Source organism: Dendrobates tinctorius, unplaced genomic scaffold (genome assembly GCF_039654945.1).
Source record: "Dendrobates tinctorius isolate UK_male_01 unplaced genomic scaffold, ASM3965494v1 ptg000029l, whole genome shotgun sequence".
Taxonomy (NCBI): Eukaryota; Metazoa; Chordata; class Amphibia; order Anura; family Dendrobatidae; genus Dendrobates; species Dendrobates tinctorius.
This window is the reverse complement of record NW_027361697.1, coordinates 58,093,531-58,105,145: the sequence shown is the minus strand read 5'-3', so window position 1 is coordinate 58,105,145 and position 11,615 is coordinate 58,093,531. Positions and strand designations below refer to the sequence as shown.

The 11,615-nt window shown below is 46.4% G+C and overlaps 1 long non-coding RNA gene across 1 annotated transcript in view; it reads left to right on the top strand.

Annotated features, from left to right (window-relative positions):
• The first annotated feature begins 10,825 nt into the window (after nucleotides 1-10,825).
• LOC141086015 (uncharacterized) overlaps nucleotides 10,826-11,615 on the top strand; it is a 132,639-nt gene continuing 131,849 nt past the window's right edge. The window contains exon 1 of the long non-coding RNA XR_012231472.1: nucleotides 10,826-10,931. This is a non-coding gene — a long non-coding RNA (uncharacterized lncRNA). The remainder of the gene's footprint in view (nucleotides 10,932-11,615) is intronic.

Below are 11,615 nucleotides of genomic sequence, written 5' to 3'. Positions count from 1 at the left end.
GCTCTTGCCACTACCATCAGATCCACCACCAACACCATCATTACCAGCTGCCAACCCCCGCCCAATTCCACGGCCTCTTCCACCAGCCTTCCTCATTTTTGGTAGAAATGTAGACAAAATCCAACAAACTATATAGTAATGTAAAACAAGGTACAAGGTGTCTATAGGACAGGGGAGATTTAGAATTTCTGCACACACTTGTGGACAGTGGACACTTTTGGATTGTGTGAGGCCCACTGATATCTGAGCGCTATGTGACAGGCTCGATGGCACAGCTGCCTGTGACAAAAGTGACGAGAGGATAATGGAGATTTTGAATCTCTGCGCACACTTTTGGACACTGGACACTTGTGGATTGTGTGAGGCCCACTGATATCTGAGCGCTATGTGACACGCTCGATGGCACAGCTGCCTGTGACCAAAGTGACGAGAGGATAATGGAGATTTTGAATCTCTGCGCACACTTTTGGACACTGGACACTTGTGGATTGTGTGAGGCCCACTGATATTTGAGCGCTATGTGACAGGCTCGATGGCACAGCTGCCTGTGACCAAAGTGACGAGAGGATAATGGAGATTTTGAATCTCTGCGCACACTTTTGGACACTGGACACTTGTGGATTGTGTGAGGCCCACTGATATCTGAGCGCTATGTGACAGGCTCGATGGCACAGCTGCCTGTGACCAAAGTGACGAGAGGATAATGGAGATTTTGAATCTCTGTGCACACTTTTGGACACTGGACACTTGTGGATTGTGTGAGGCCCACTGATATCTGAGCGCTATGTGACAGGCTCGATGGCACAGCTGCCTGTGACCAAAGTGACGAGAGGATAATGGAGATTTTGAATCTCTGCGCACACTTTTGGACACTGGACACTTGTGGATTGTGTGAGGCCCACTGATATCTGAGCGCTATGTGACAGGCTCGATGGCACAGCTGCCTGTGACCAAAGTGACGAGAGGATAATGGAGATTTTGAATCTCTGCGCACACTTTTGGACACTGGACACTTGTGGATTGTCTGAGGCCCACTGATATCTGAGCGCTATGTGACAGGCTCGATGGCACAGCTGCCTGTGACCAAAGTGACGAGAGGATAATGGAGATTTTGAATCTCTGCGCACACTTTTGGACACTGGACACTTGTGGATTGTGTGAGGCCCACTGATATCTGAGCGCTATGTGACACGCTCGATGGCACAGCTGCCTGTGACCAAAGTGACGAGAGGATAATGGAGATTTTGAATCTCTGTGCACACTTTTGGACACTGGACACTTGTGGATTGTGTGAGGCCCACTGATATCTGAGTGCTATGTGACACGCTCGATGGCACAGCTGCCTGTGACCAAAGTGACGAGAGGATAATGGAGATTTTGAATCTCTGCGCACACTTTTGGACACTGGACACTTGTGGATTGTGTGAGGCCCACTGATATCTGAGCGCTATGTGACACGCTCGATGGCACAGCTGCCTGTGACCAAAGTGACGAGAGGATAATGGAGATTTTGAATCTCTGCGCACACTTTTGGACACTGGACACTTGTGGATTGTGTGAGGCCCACTGATATCTGAGCGCTATGTGACAGGCTCGATGGCACAGCTGCCTGTGACCAAAGTGACGAGAGGATAATGGAGATTTTGAATCTCTGCGCACACTTTTGGACACTGGACACTTGTGGATTGTGTGAGGCCCACTGATATCTGAGCGCTATGTGACACGCTCGATGGCACAGCTGCCTGTGACCAAAGTGACGAGAGGATAATGGAGATTTTGAATCTCTGTGCACACTTTTGGACACTGGACACTTGTGGATTGTGTGAGGCCCACTGATATCTGAGCGCTATGTGACAGGCTCGATGGCACAGCTGCCTGTGACCAAAGTGACGAGAGGATAATGGAGATTTTGATTCTCTGCGCACACTTTTGGACACTGGACACTTGTGGATTGTGTGAGGCCCACTGATATCTGAGCGCTATGTGACAGGCTCGATGGCACAGCTGCCTGTGACCAAAGTGACGAGAGGATAATGGAGATTTTGAATCTCTGCGCACACTTTTGGACACTGGACACTTGTGGATTGTCTGAGGCCCACTGATATCTGAGCGCTATGTGACAGGCTCGATGGCACAGCTGCCTGTGACCAAAGTGACGAGAGGATAATGGAGATTTTGAATCTCTGCGCACACTTTTGGACACTGGACACTTGTGGATTGTGTGAGGCCCACTGATATCTGAGCGCTATGTGACACGCTCGATGGCACAGCTGCCTGTGACCAAAGTGATGAGAGGATAATGGAGATTTTGAATCTCTGCGCACACTTTTGGACACTGGACACTTGTGGATTGTGTGAGGCCCACTGATATCTGAGCGCTATGTGACACGCTCGATGGCACAGCTGCCTGTGACCAAAGTGACGAGAGGATAATGGAGATTTTGAATCTCTGCGCACACTTTTGGACACTGGACACTTGTGGATTGTGTGAGGCCCACTGATATCTGAGCGCTATGTGACAGGCTCGATGGCACAGCTGCCTGTGACCAAAGTGACGAGAGGATAATGGAGATTTTGAATCTCTGCGCACACTTTTGGACACTGGACACTTGTGGATTGTGTGAGGCCCACTGATATCTGAGCGCTATGTGACAGGCTCGATGGCACAGCTGCCTGTGACCAAAGTGACGAGAGGATAATGGAGATTTTGAATCTCTGCGCACACTTTTGGACACTGGACACTTGTGGATTGTGTGAGGCCCACTGATATCTGAGCGCTATGTGACACGCTCGATGGCACAGCTGCCTGTGACCAAAGTGACGAGAGGATAATGGAGATTTTGAATCTCTGTGCACACTTTTGGACACTGGACACTTGTGGATTGTGTGAGGCCCACTGATATCTGAGTGCTATGTGACACGCTCGATGGCACAGCTGCCTGTGACCAAAGTGACGAGAGGATAATGGAGATTTTGAATCTCTGCGCACACTTTTGGACACTGGACACTTGTGGATTGTGTGAGGCCCACTGATATCTGAGCGCTATGTGACACGCTCGATGGCACAGCTGCCTGTGACCAAAGTGACGAGAGGATAATGGAGATTTTGAATCTCTGCGCACACTTTTGGACACTGGACACTTGTGGATTGTGTGAGGCCCACTGATATCTGAGCGCTATGTGACAGGCTCGATGGCACAGCTGCCTGTGACCAAAGTGACGAGAGGATAATGGAGATTTTGAATCTCTGCGCACACTTTTGGACACTGGACACTTGTGGATTGTGTGAGGCCCACTGATATCTGAGCGCTATGTGACACGCTCGATGGCACAGCTGCCTGTGACCAAAGTGACGAGAGGATAATGGAGATTTTGAATCTCTGTGCACACTTTTGGACACTGGACACTTGTGGATTGTGTGAGGCCCACTGATATCTGAGCGCTATGTGACAGGCCCGATGGCACAGCTGCCTGTGACCAAAGTGACGAGAGGATAATGGAGATTTTGAATCTCTGCGCACACTTTTGGACACTGGACACTTGTGGATTGTGTGAGGCCCACTGATATCTGAGCGCTATGTGACAGGCTCGATGGCACAGCTGCCTGTGACCAAAGTGACGAGAGGATAATGGAGATTTTGAATCTCTGCGCACACTTTTGGACACTGGACACTTGTGGATTGTCTGAGGCCCACTGATATCTGAGCGCTATGTGACAGGCTCGATGGCACAGCTGCCTGTGACCAAAGTGACGAGAGGATAATGGAGATTTTGAATCTCTGCGCACACTTTTGGACACTGGACACTTGTGGATTGTGTGAGGCCCACTGATATCTGAGCGCTATGTGACACGCTCGATGGCACAGCTGCCTGTGACCAAAGTGACGAGAGGATAATGGAGATTTTGAATCTCTGCGCACACTTTTGGACACTGGACACTTGTGGATTGTGTGAGGCCCACTGATATCTGAGCGCTATGTGACACGCTCGATGGCACAGCTGCCTGTGACCAAAGTGACGAGAGGATAATGGAGATTTTGAATCTCTGCGCACACTTTTGGACACTGGACACTTGTGGATTGTGTGAGGCCCACTGATATCTGAGCGCTATGTGACAGGCTCGATGGCACAGCTGCCTGTGACCAAAGTGACGAGAGGATAATGGAGATTTTGAATCTCTGCGCACACTTTTGGACACTGGACACTTGTGGATTGTGTGAGGCCCACTGATATCTGAGCGCTATGTGACACGCTCGATGGCAAAGCTGCCTGTGACCAAAGTGACGAGAGGATAATGGAGATTTTGAATCTCTGCGCACACTTTTGGTCACTGGACACTTGTGGATTGTGTGAGGTCCACTGATATCTGAGCGCTATGTGACAGGCTCGATGTCACAGCTGCCTGTGACCAAAGTGACGAGAGGATAATGGAGATTTTGAATCTCTGCGCACACTTTTGGACACTGGACACTTGTGGATTGTGTGAGGCCCACTGATATCTGAGCGCTATGTGACACGCTCGATGGCACAGCTGCCTGTGACCAAAGTGACGAGAGGATAATGGAGATTTTGAATCTCTGCGCACACTTTTGGACACTGGACACTTGTGGATTGTGTGAGGCCCACTGATTTCTGAGCGCTATGTGACACGCTCGATGGCACAGCTGCCTGTGACCAAAGTGACGAGAGGATAATGGAGATTTTGAATCTCTGCGCACACTTTTGGACACTGGACACTTGTGGATTGTGTGAGGCCCACTGATATCTGAGCGCTATGTGACACGCTCGATGGCACAGCTGCCTGTGACAAAAGTGACGAGAGGATAATGGAGATTTTGAATCTCTGCGCACACTTTTGGACACTGGACACTTGTGGATTGTGTGAGGCCCACTGATATCTGAGCGCTATGTGACACGCTCGATGGCACAGCTGCCTGTGACCAAAGTGACGAGAGGATAATGGAGATTTTGAATCTCTGCGCACACTTTTGGACACTGGACACTTGTGGATTGTGTGAGGCCCACTGATATCTGAGCGCTATGTGACAGGCTCGATGGCACAGCTGCCTGTGACCAAAGTGACGAGAGGATAATGGAGATTTTGAATCTCTGCGCACACTTTTGGACACTGGACACTTGTGGATTGTGTGAGGCCCACTGATATCTGAGCGCTATGTGACACGCTCGTTGGCACAGCTGCCTGTGACCAAAGTGACGAGAGGATAATGGAGATTTTGAATCTCTGCGCACACTTTTGGACACTGGACACTTGTGGATTGTGTGAGGCCCACTGATATCTGAGCGCTATGTGACAGGCTCGATGGCACAGCTGCCTGTGACAAAAGTGACGAGAGGATAATGGAGATTTTGAATCTCTGCGCGCACTTTTGGACACTGGACACTTGTGGATTGTGTGAGGCCCACTGATATCTGAGCGCTATGTGACACGCTCGATGGCACAGCTGCCTGTGACCAAAGTGACGAGAGGATAATGGAGATTTTGAATCTCTGCGCACACTTTTGGACACTGGACACTTGTGGATTGTGTGAGGCCCACTGATATCTGAGCGCTATGTGACAGGCTCGATGGCACAGCTGCCTGTGACAAAAGTGACGAGAGGATAATGGAGATTTTGAATCTCTGCGCACACTTTTGGACACTGGACACTTGCGGATTGTGTGAGGCCCACTGATATCTGAGCGCTATGTGACATGCTAGATGGCACAGCTGCCTGTGACCAAAGTGACGAGAGGATAATGGAGATTTTGAATCTCTGCGCACACTTTTGGACACTGGACACTTGTGGATTGTGTGAGGCCCACTGATATCTGAGCGCTATGTGACAGGCTCGATGGCACAGCTGCCTGTGACCAAAGTGACGAGAGGATAATGGAGATTTTGAATCTCTGCGCACACTTTTGGACACTGGACACTTGTGGATTGTGTGATGCCCACTGATATCTGAGCGCTATGTGACACGCTCGATGGCACAGCTGCCTGTGACCAAAGTGACGAGAGGATAATGGAGATTTTGAATCTCTGCGCACACTTTTGGACACTGGACACTTGTGGATTGTGTGAGGCCCACTGATATCTGAGCGCTATGTGACAGGCTCGATGGCACAGCTGCCTGTGACAAAAGTGACGAGAGGATAATGGAGATTTTGAATCTCTGCGCACACTTTTGGACACTGGACACTTGTGGATTGTGTGAGGCCCACTGATATCTGAGCGCTATGTGACACGCTCGATGGCACAGCTGCCTGTGACCAAAGTGACGAGAGGATAATGGAGATTTTGAATCTCTGCGCACACTTTTGGACACTGGACACTTGTGGATTGTGTGAGGCCCACTGATATCTGAGCGCTATGTGACAGGCTCGATGGCACAGCTGTGACAAAAGTGACTAGAGGATAAGGGAGATTGGATTGCTTTTAAAAAAGCAGTTTGCGGAGCAGTGGGTAAACAGCAATGCCAGCGTGTTAGGAAGCCTTAAAAGGCAGCCCAACAACCAACACCACTGATACACCACAATATAGCCTCCCCTTGCACTGCACACACAGTGACTTGTGTGTTGTGCAGGCCAAATCGCTAGCTGCAGAAGCAGTTTTTTTGTCTTCTTCCCTGCCTAACGCTCTCCCTACAGAATCAGCAGCAACCTCTCCCTATACTAAGATCGGCAGAAGTAAGATGGCGGTCGGCGTGCACGCCCTTTTATACCCCCTGTGACGCCCACCAAAGCAAGCCAATCACTTGCATGCCCTTCTGAAAGATGGTGGTGACCCGTGCCTAGGTCATCACGTTGCCCACAGTGTCCGTGGATCCTGATTGGCTGAAAAAGAGCGCAAAACAAACTTTTGAAACGCGACTTTGGCGCGTAAGTCGCCGACCTCGTGGCCGACCTCATCCTAGGGTCGGGTTTCGTTTCATGAAACCCGACTTTGCCAAAAGTCGGCGACTTTTGAATTTTTTCGACCCGTTTCGCTCAACTCTACTGAGTACAGTTTTGGGCATCGGTGCTCAGGAAGGATATAATGGAACTAGAGCGGGTACAAAGGAGGGCCACAAAATTAATAAAGGGGATGGGGGAACTACAATACTCAGAGAGATTAGCAAAATTAGGTTTATTTAGTATAGAAAAAAGACAATTGAGGGATGATCTAATAACCATGTATAAGTATATAAGGGGACAATACAAATATCTCTCCAAGGATCTGTTTATACCAAGACGGTCACAAGGGGGAATTCTCTGCGTCTGGAGGAGAGAAGATTTTTCCAACAACATAGAAGAGGATTCTTTACTGTTAGGGCAGCGAGAATCTGGAATTCCCTGCCTGAGGAGGTGGTGATGACGAACTCAGTCTAGGGGTTCAAGAGGTGCCTGGATGTCTTCCTGGAGCGAACAATATTGTATCTTACAGTAATTAGGTTCTTTAGAAGGACATACTGTAGATCTGGGGATATATTCTGACGGAATATAGGCTGAACTGGATGGACAAATGTTTTTTTTCGGCCTTGCTAACTATGTTGCTATGTTAATATGCATGGTGGCTCTATTGTTAGCGCTGTTGTTTTGCAGTCTTGACCTGAAATCTAACAATGGACAACACCATCATTGATGTATAAAGGAAGAAAAAGTAGTGGCACTCAAGGGTCCTTTAAAATCCATTGTCTTTATTCAGAAAAACATGTTTAAAACTGCCTGCAGAGGGAAGGACCACATGTGTGGGAAGATGTTCGTTTCATGCTTTTATGCGCTTCTACTGGTACTGGAACACCTGGGACACTGTTGTGAGTTCATTTTCCCCTTCACCATTGAGGTCTGATGAACTCCCTCTTCTGGTGAAGGAAGGTAGTGAGGCTGATTACCAAGCACCTGTGTAGGATGATGATGACTGGGTGATAGGAATTACTGACTGGATATAAGGCAGCCGACGCCCTTCTGCCTTGCTGGTGATCTCTCTGAGGGATTCTAGGAGACCAGTTTGATTCCTGCTCCTCAAAAGCTAAGTTTTCTGCTCTGCTTTTTGCATTTGTGTTTTGGTTTTGTTTTGCATTGTTTTCCTTGATTTCTGCCATTCCCTGCTGGGGTGAGCTGAATTCCTTTTTGCTCTGTCTTCAAAAAATACCTGAGTACTGATATAGTCTTTTTGAAGCCTAGCGTCTTCAGGGCTTTTTTCCCTATCAGCTGTTGGCTCTTGTTTTGATAGGGTTTTGGCGGATTACAGACAGCAGCTTTTCTATCCTGTCCTGTCTAGTTAGCTTGGGCCCCATCATTTGCTCAGCCTATCTTTCTATCTGTGTGAGTGTTTTTTCATCTTGCTTCACCGTCATTATATGTTGGGGGCTGCCTATTGCTTTGGGGTCAGCTCTGGGGCAGTTTAGATTTCCCTTTCTGTCTTTAGGCTATGTAGTTCTCCGGCTGTGATCGAGGGGTCTAGGGCACCGTAGGAACCCCCCACGGCTACTGCTAGCTGTTGTTGATAGGTTCAGGGGTCTGCAATCCGATAGCTGCCAACTTCTCTGGTTTTCTGGACTTAGCTAGTATTTCTGTTTTTGCCTCCTACGGTGACTCATTCATAACAGGACACCACCACATTGAGTTTGTATCTTCTCCCTACATTTGCATGGGTTTCCTCCAGGTATTCCAGTTTCCACCAAGACTCCAAAACCAAATTGCCAGAAAATTTAGATTGGGAGCCCAACTAGCTACTGTGAATGGTGATAATGTCTATAAAGTGACACAATATTTTTGTTCTATGTGTGCATTTTAAATAAGAAGTAGTCTATTTAAGCCAAAGCCAAAGTTAATCCATCAGGAAAGAGAAGATTATAGCTCTTTCTTTTACTATTTCTTTTATATCCCAAACTGTTTTGGGCTTTAAAAAGCCAAATAATACAAAACTGTGTGAAAATCTGCCACAAAAGCATCATCATTTTTCAAAAAACACTGGGGAGATTTATCAAGCTAAATGTGACAGTTTTGCAGCATATAACTTTTTTGACCAGAGGGTATTTGCAAGTTTTTTGGCAATTCACAAATCTAACTTACAGCTCTTTTGCATAGCTAATCATGTCCAATTTTATGCTCACGTTAAAAAAATCGCTAAGTTTTGCCAAAACTGACATGCAACAAAATTTGGAACTTCTGGATCCTGGAGAACTGACAAAAAAAATCCTCATATGCAAATTGTCCCTTCAAAGAGGAAGAGGATTTGAACCTCCCATTGGAAGTATCAATCTTAAAAGTCAATATTAACCCTTTGTGAAGGATGACACCAGAGAGATCACGCAGAATCCCTCCACTGCCACCACATATGATGCACCTGCAGCTCACCTCCCCACCTGTTGTCACTAGCAAGATCACATGGTGTAGTCTCTTCACTTGCACCAACGTGAAGTTCCGCACCCCCTGGCGGCATGTAGTGTCAGTTTGGCACAGTTTTACCAACACCCACCCTGTCGACACGGATCCAGGGAGGCACAGGGAGTGAGAGCATGTGGCCCACACAGTCATTGACATTCCACCACACTCACTCACAGCCCTGACAGGCTGAAAGGCCCCTTTCCCTAGCACAAGTGAAACAGAGTGCTCCGAGCCCAGTAGAACTGCCATCAGTTCCTCGTTAGCCATAAGCCCAGGCCATTAATGGGATTTTATTGGAACAGAAACCAGCCCCGGTAGCATAGGAAGTTAAACTGAGAAATAGATGTGTGGATTCCTGGATCAAGATAAAAGTGCAGCTGAAGGTTAACTTATATGTTTAATCACCTTAAGGATATACTAGACAATACACCATATGCCCAATGGTTACACATATACAATGGTTAAATATGCAAATATAGATAGTGGTAGCACAAAAGATTTAAGCAGGATATATGTTGTACAGGGTTGTTGTCTGATCAGTGTGTGCTGGGCTGCAGGGGGCATGAAGCCTTAAAGGGTAGTCCTGTGTAGCCCATGGAAAGCCACCATGTTTACATTATAGGGTTCAGCATTCATTTGTTGACAGACTCATCTCTGCTACCAATCTTTGGTAGAAATGTAACCATATAACATATAACTTTGACATTCAGTTGCATTGAATACCAGATTCATTGTACTAGAGCACTTTGTTTTGACAATAGAAAAAATAGGGCACTACCAAGTAAACATATGGGTCAAAACTATTTGTCACACGTCTCAACAAATCACTTCTAAAAGCATTTCATTACCCTGGTGTCAATGAACTGTAGGTCCACGAAGGTAACAGTGTTGAACTTGCAGAATTGCTACAACAAATCCGCAAGAAATGCCATTACTGGTATTGTTTCCTGAGCTGTAAATCAGCCAGCAGACAACTGCTGTGACACATTTATAGAGAAGGGAAGCAGGTTTATGGCACTTGTAGCATACTATATAGTTGTGCTGCTCATAACATTGCTGACTCTTCTGTGCTTGGCAGGTGGGTGAGGGGATCAAAGCCAAAAATGGATCATCAGCCCTTTTCCTTTAAATTAGAAAGACCATTAGTGATGCAAAGTCAAATTAGAAGCATTCTTTATCTCGCACAGAGCCAGACATTAAACTGTTGTGATTTTGTAAGCCAAGTGGAACTTCTACAATGAGAAAATTCCTCCAGTCATTCTTCAACACACAGAAAAAAAAAATCTTTAATAGGAGGATCCCCTGAGGCTCAGAGTTTTTAACTTGGCCAATGGTGCTGGCTTTATGTCTGTAAGTGCAGCCAATGCTCAGGCCTGGCCTGTGTCATGTGCTAGCATCCTCCCCTCCTCTCCTGCTGCTGCCTTTTCAGAAGACAGAAAAAAAAATCTCCAGTTCATGTAAGGTCTGCAGTTCTCAGAGATGCACAATCTCAGTCTCCAGCAGACCCTGGTCTTTTCTTAAATGCTGGAATGCCTGTCGATCCTATATGGACGGAATACATTGTAAGTACCATCCTTTAAATAGTTCGTAGGTAGCTCATACTTAATAGTCATTATTTATTGGAAAGAGCTCTCTTATAATGCATGGATAATACAAAATCAGAGCGGGGGGCTCAATACAGAACCCAGCCAGTGTATGAACATCAATGGAACATTGTTTCATTAACTAATTTCCTAATAGGTTGGCCTATAATACAGAAATGAGCCATTTCACCACCGAGTATATCAGGGCTCATCCTAATTATCTTTCTGTATTCCTACCATACAGAATCAATCCTAATTTTTAATATCGTACCGTGGCAGCTCGAGAGTTAAATGACTGAATTGATATGTTTTATTAATATATATTAATAATAGATTTTGCTTGCTTTCATATGAACTTTACTATATGCTTCGCGTGCTTTTTTTTAAAGTTTTCTACTTTTATAGGATCACATTGAATCCTTGTTAGCAAACTGTGGAGGGGTGTAGTACGGTGTTGTACATTGTGATACAAGTTGCATATGTGCGTAATGCAGCAACAATGAGTCTGTGTTTTTTTTTGTTGTTGCTTTTTTTTTGCTTATTCACTTTATGGCTATGACTTCAAAATCAAACATTTTACTTTTAAAACACAGTGTGAAAAGAGAACACAAGCAAAAAGTCTTTAAAAGTAATTCCAAGACGCTATTGATTTAACTAACATGT